The sequence below is a fragment of the Castor canadensis genome, chromosome 9, assembly GCF_047511655.1.
Source record: "Castor canadensis chromosome 9, mCasCan1.hap1v2, whole genome shotgun sequence".
NCBI classification, from domain to species: Eukaryota; Metazoa; Chordata; class Mammalia; order Rodentia; family Castoridae; genus Castor; species Castor canadensis.
Window position 1 is genome coordinate 53,174,966 of NC_133394.1, and position 6,579 is coordinate 53,181,544.

The 6,579-nt window shown below is 39.4% G+C and overlaps 1 pseudogene; it reads right to left on the reverse strand.

The window, feature by feature from the left end:
* Positions 1 to 2,904: 2,904 nt before the first annotated feature.
* On the reverse strand, positions 2,905 to 6,013 carry LOC141410739 (serine/threonine-protein phosphatase 4 regulatory subunit 1 pseudogene; annotated as a pseudogene).
* Positions 6,014 to 6,579: the final 566 nt, after the last annotated feature.

Here is a 6,579-nt window from a genome sequence, read left to right on the forward strand (position 1 = left end):
TGACAATATTTCTATTTTATAGCATTTTTGGTGCTATGCATAGTAGAGAAACTGAATCATTTGCAGTACAAATAACCCACATTCTGAAACTGTTTAATTGCCTTGCATTGTTAATATATCCTTTCTATAAAACAGTAAGCTGATGGCTAAACTAAGTGGTTTGATCAAAATCAGTTAGGTTCTTCCCATAGGAATGCTTCTTAGACAGTGCACTGTGGTATACAGAATTGCATCACCAGGCCATCTCCTGATTGAGCATGATGAGTATTCATATTCTAGGCCATGCATAAAACAGGTTCAAAGGATAGGAATTCAAAAAATGAGGGAAAAAAATCCTTACATTTATTGCCTTGCTTGGAGTACATCGATCTGGTAGTGTGCTGGACAATGATGACTTTTGTTATTTTCTCATCTGAAACTATTTAGGGCCTTCTAGGATCTGCCTGGATCTACTCTATGCACATCAACTTCAGTTAAGATATTCTATTTTCTGTCTAATCCTAACTGGTGTGTGGCTCTCCTTTGAACATAGGTCAATTTCTAATCCAGTGGATTGTTTGTTATTTCCATTATCACTCTTGTATGCGTGGGATAAATTCCGCTGACCTGTATTTGGAGGCAGTAGAAAGTATGTATGAATATGCAAGGCTCCATTTTTCTTGAACTCATCATTTGCATATTCATTCTTTGAGGGATTCTTGCCTCCATTTGGAATCTCTCTAGGGAATTGTACACATGTCCCATAAGCCTAATACTTTCAGGTTTTTAGCATGAGTTCTCCATGTAAAATCTTTAGGTTATGAATAGATTGTTTCCCTAGGAGAGTAAATTTTTAAAAATAATATGTAACAACAAGCAATGTTCTCTTCATATTTCTTTGGTATCATCAGTTTACTTAGACAAGGCCCTACATTTATTAAAGAGTAAAAGATGGAGGAAAGGACTATTTGGGGAAAAAAGTCTTCATTTAACTCAAAGACAGATTGTAACACTCTTTGAATAAATATCCTTTCGGCAATGCCCCCTTTCTGCATGGCTTTAAACCACAACCAATTCAAGAGGTGAGAAAGAAGAGAGCAGAGAAACCTTGCTAAATCCTCAGGGATGTTCCTCTATGCCAATATGTGCAAATGGTGAATTGCTACACGTGTAAAGATGCATGTTGAACTGCTGTATACCATTGTGTTGTTCTGATACACAACATTGCCCTAATTATACTATATTTTGTTTCAATGGGCAATTTGAGAATGTTCTGTCTCTTGATACAAAGTTATACATGCTGAAATTCTGTAAGATGAGAACCAGATCAATGTAAGCACTGAATCTCATATTTTAAAAAACATACTTTTGGATTTAGCTGGCCCTTTTGTGATGCATCATATTTGATGTGAGAGTTGACATTGTCTATGTGACCAATGAAAATATGTGCTGAGGCTATTTAAATGTATATAAGCCCAACCCCCTTTAAACATTCCTGGGATGATTTGGGTTAGTGGTTTGGGTCATTAAAATTTAAAATGAGAAATTAATAACTTAATGATAATAAAAAAATCTAGTGAAAATACTTCCTGAATAAACAGTAAATTTCTGTCAGAGAGAACAGCAGTGAGAGAATATTGGAATGGCAGGGGAAAATGGAAAGAAGGAAGATTACAAAGTCCACAACTGTGAAAATTTCGGACTCTAGTATAGAGTTCAACCTGAAGCAGATGTTGAAAGTGAGCTTCCTATGGGTTAGAGTTAGATCTGAATTCAGATAGAATCTCAATGTCATTTCAAAGAATGGATTCCATTCAATACCATAACTCTTTACTCAAGCCCCTCCATTCCAATATGCCTATGTCATTTAGTCATTTTGGCATGTCCTGTTCTGGCCCAGGATCCTGGGTGAAACTCTGGGAGAGAGAACATATGAGATCCCAGACTTTAAAAGATGCTACTCTAATGAGACACACAGATGTGCACATGCATAACTAAAAACCTAACGTGCTCTGGACATACCAAGAACAACTGTTTCCCCAGAGAAATGAAAAAATAAATCCTCCTAGAAGGAGTTTGCTGTAAGCCTGATCCTGGATGGGTACTGGAATACTGCCTATGCTACACCCTCCTTCTGTATGGAGAATAGCTGTGTCATGACCTTCTTGTATGGAGGTGTGAAATCATTGGAGGCACTCAAAGTTGGGGATAGGAGTCATTGCTCCTGTTTCCTTTGGCTCAAAGCCCTGGCTTCATGATGAGTTGGTCTTGCATATAGGGAGCAACTTTGTTTCCTGGATGGGCTCTTGGAGGGTAGGTAAAGAAGGGGGACTTCCTTATTTCCTGTGAAAGGAACATAGTGTCTCCAATGTGGTTCATTCCATTTCCTTTGAGATTTTCAGATTCTGGAAAATATTGACTATGTGATCAATTCTAATTCAGTATGACCATGTGCGGAGCTTTGTGAACAAAAAAAGCCATGTTCCTGAGCATCATGACCACTGACTGGGGAGCCCTGTAGGAAACAAGTGTACAAGCATAAGCATAGGAGTTTATAAAATAGAGAAATAAATATAAATGCACTGCCTTACTTGGAATGCATAGATGTGTTAGTGCATTGTACAATGAAGACTATTGCTAGGCTCCCATCTGAAGACTTAGATGGTCATGTAGCTTATGCCTGGTTCTCCTCTATGCACACTGGCATCTGTTGAGATGTTCTATTTTTATCTAATACTGGGTAATTGACAACTAAAACTCTCTCTAAGATATGTCTCTTTAAAATCCACTATCACTCATGGAGGCATGGGAATAATATTGAAGTCTATATTTTTAAAGACAAGTATGTTTATCTAGTTTTCCTGTTATATACGAAATCATTCATGCAGGTCATAACTCACATTTGTTCACAAATTGCATTTATTCATAAACATCTAGAAAGTAATCAAAAGTTTATATATCTTTCTCTTTATACATCTTATTAATAAATTGCACTTAGATCAGAAAACTTGTACCCTGACAACCTTAACAGCATGACTAAAGAGTCCTCAAGTTTCTCCTGACTCTTAAAAGCCCTGGTAGTGGGTGTAGGCAACTGGAACCTGGAAGAAGTCAATGGGAAGAAGGCCTCTACCCCCATAGCTCTTCCAGACTTTTATGGGGAGATTGAACCTCAGCTGTCATGGAAGCAGAAGAACCCCAAGGTTCAGGTTGTCTAGTAGGTTGAGGAAGCTGTGCTCATGACATCTTTAGAGACTTTGCTACTGGCAGGATGTTTGCTTGCAAAATACTTGACATCACTATCTTGGTCCATCTGAAGTGTCATGATGGCTTGCTCCACAGCTTCTTGATGACAGCTGCCAGAGGCTAAGAAGCATTCTTTTTCATGGAGAGTTTGTCTTAAAGTTTTTGCAAGTAGCATTCTAACATTTGGAATCTTGTCATTCACCAAGGTCAGCAAATGTGGCATCAGATACACAGCAAACTGGTCCATGGGGAGGCAGTCATCTTCAATGATAGTTTGGCAGATGAAGACAAAGGCTTGCCAACCAGACCACTTGGGGCATCTCCCAAAATTCTCCACCAGCTCATTGAGGAAATCTATTCCAAAGGTCACAGGTGTCTGTCTGTGCAGCTTCATCACAATCTTGCTGACTAGCTTGTAGGAAACCGAACGAACAGAAGAAACTTTGTCTGCACAGAGATGCAGAGCGATGGGACATAAGTACTCATAAACATCTCTGGGACTATACAATTGTAGAAGGAAAATCAGTTGCTTAGCCAGTTCAGCTCGAAAACGCCAATTTATACTGTTATCTGTCACTAAAAATTCCTGAAGTTCATAAAGATATTCTCTTCTTTTGTCAATATGAAGAAGACGCAGAAAGTCATACAAGTGTTTAAGAACACCAATCCTAACTTCATCAACATCTTTTAGAAATCCATTAAAAATTGGAACCAGATCTGCATCTGTCAAGTCATCTCCAAGGATAATTGCAAGCATGTGGATCGAGAATGCCAAAGTTCTTCAAACTTCGTACTGTGTGTTTGATGCCAGAATCTTGTAAGTCTCTCTCAGACAGTGCCAATTCCTCCTTCCAAGTGTTAGGGCCACACCTGGCAGGCTGTAGGCACAATGCTTAACAATTTCAGTATCAACCATCTCTGCAAGAGAGGGATCTGTCATTGACAAGTACTGATCTAATAAAGCCTGGGGTACAACATCTTGCACTTTAGGCCTCCTCTCTTCCTCAGGGTTCAAGTCACTGATGGTGTTCACATCTGCATCACTGTGGACATAGTGAGCAGTGGTGTCTTTATTCTCATCAGCATCACTGATTAAAGGGACAGAATCATCTAGATTTACATTAGAATTTGGTAGCTCATTTATACCCACATCTTCTTGCAGCTCATGCCTCTCTTCCATATGAAAGGTCTCCTCATAAGCATCCAAACTGGAAGCATGCAGCACAGCTGACAGTTCTTCCACCTGTGCTTTGACATCTGTACCATCAATGTGGGGCTCTAGATTTTCTGTCAGCTTTTCCAGTTCATTCCTTGTAGTCATGTTGATGTTTGGAGAACCTGGCATGGTGACTTCAGGTGCTTCTTCTGATTTCTCTGGGCTAAGACTCTTCCCAGAGTCCTGTTCAAATTCTTCAGCTAGATCAATTTCAAAACTAAGAGTCTTCCAGAAATTGAGTGAATTGGGTAACTTCTTACCTAAGAGAGTGCAATCTTGTGAACTGGTGGCAACCTTTGGTTGGAGTGCAGATTGGTTGTTATTAAGATTTCCATCCTTCTCATTGCTACTTGCCTCCTGATTAGATTCAGAGGACAAAGTACAGAGTAAAGAGCTATCCACTGGAATGCTTATTTCACTTGTACAGTTCTGGCAAATTTCAGCAGCACCATCTTCCAGTGTGTTTCCCAGTTTGAAACTGGAATTAGTGATGCTGAGATTCAAAGGAACAGCCTCTGGTCTGATCTGCCCATACTTAGGGATGTCTTGATCTCCTATGCTATACTTATCTTCTGACACATCCTCTGAAAGATTGCTTTCTTCTTCAAAATATTGTCCTGACCTAGATCGATTAAAAAAAGTAGATATGAAAGGTCCCAGAGACTGAAAAGCTGCTTGGCGAACCCGATGTGAGGGATCACTGATCAAGTCCACAAATATTGCTGATAGCTTGTCCCATCGGATTTCTTGACTTGTTGCATATGAAACTGCCGTGAAGCATTCAGCACAAGCCTTGCGGACTCCCCATTCATTATCTGAACACAGCTGGAAAAACCTGGGCAGCAGCATTTCCTCAGTAGCTTGCTGGCCAACTACACTGCAAATGTCTCCAAAATTGCCAGCACAGACCTTTCGAATATGAAACATTCCATAATCACAGCACATCTCACAAAATCTGGGGAGGATAAAACATTTTGTAATACACTTCCCAACCATGGGAACCATCTTGCACATGATAGGCAGAACTTCCACTTTCACAGATTCATCACTGTCTGGGGCAGTCAGCTCCATAAGCACAGGGCACACCTTGGTTTCCAAGTCAAATCTTTCAATCAACTCCTCCTCCAGCAAAGCCATCAAAGTTTCCTGACTTTTTCCCCACACTACATTGTTCTGATCTGAGAGATATCTAACCAAAATAGGTAGTAAGTATTTAGAAAAAGCATTTGTTATGAAAGTCTGGTTGTCTTGACAAAACAATGCAATCTGAGGCACCTGTTCCATCAGCTCTGCTCTCACAATTGGTTCTGGATCATCAGCTAATTGGGTAATTATTTCCCAAACTGTAATGCAATGTCTTTTATTATCACTGACTTCCCTCAACGTGTTCAGCAAATTCTGGGCCACAATTTGTCTGTTAAGTACATCCTCACTTGCAGCGTACTTTTCCAGTCTCCCCAGTGGTGTCAACGTTTCATCTTCTGAGACAAAGTCCAGGGCAGAGTGTGTAATAAGCACACCAGACTCTGAGTTGTAGTCATCCACACCAAGTTTGTCAGCATCTACACCTGGGAGAGAAGAAAGACAGGTCAGAGTGGTCAGCCAGAAGAGGGGATGCCCCTCCAGTGCTCACCTGCTATTCTGAGGTTTAAAAAAAGTCTGTATGAATGTGCAAGGCTGCATTTCTCTTAGACACATAATTTACCTATTTATTTTGTGACTGATTCTTGGTTTTGTTTGGAATCCATCTAGGAAATCATACCAAAGTCTCATAACCCTAATGCTTTCAGTATTTCATCATGAGGTTTTCACATAAATCTTTAGGCCATGAAGAGATTTTGTTGCCCTATGTTAGTAATTTTCTTGAAAATTAATTTGTAATAACTGGCAATCAAATTTACATTTCCTTGGTATGATAAATTCTCTGAAGCAAGTCCCTGCCTTTCTTAAGGGGTGAATGGTGAAGGAAAGGAGTATTTGAAAAAAAGTCTTCATTTATTACAAACATAATTTGTAATTTATACCATTCATTGAATAAATAGCCTTTAGACAATGCCTCCTCTCTACATGACTTTACACCACAAACAATTCATAAGGTGAGAAAAAAGAAATACCTTCTTAAATTCTGGAGGATGGAT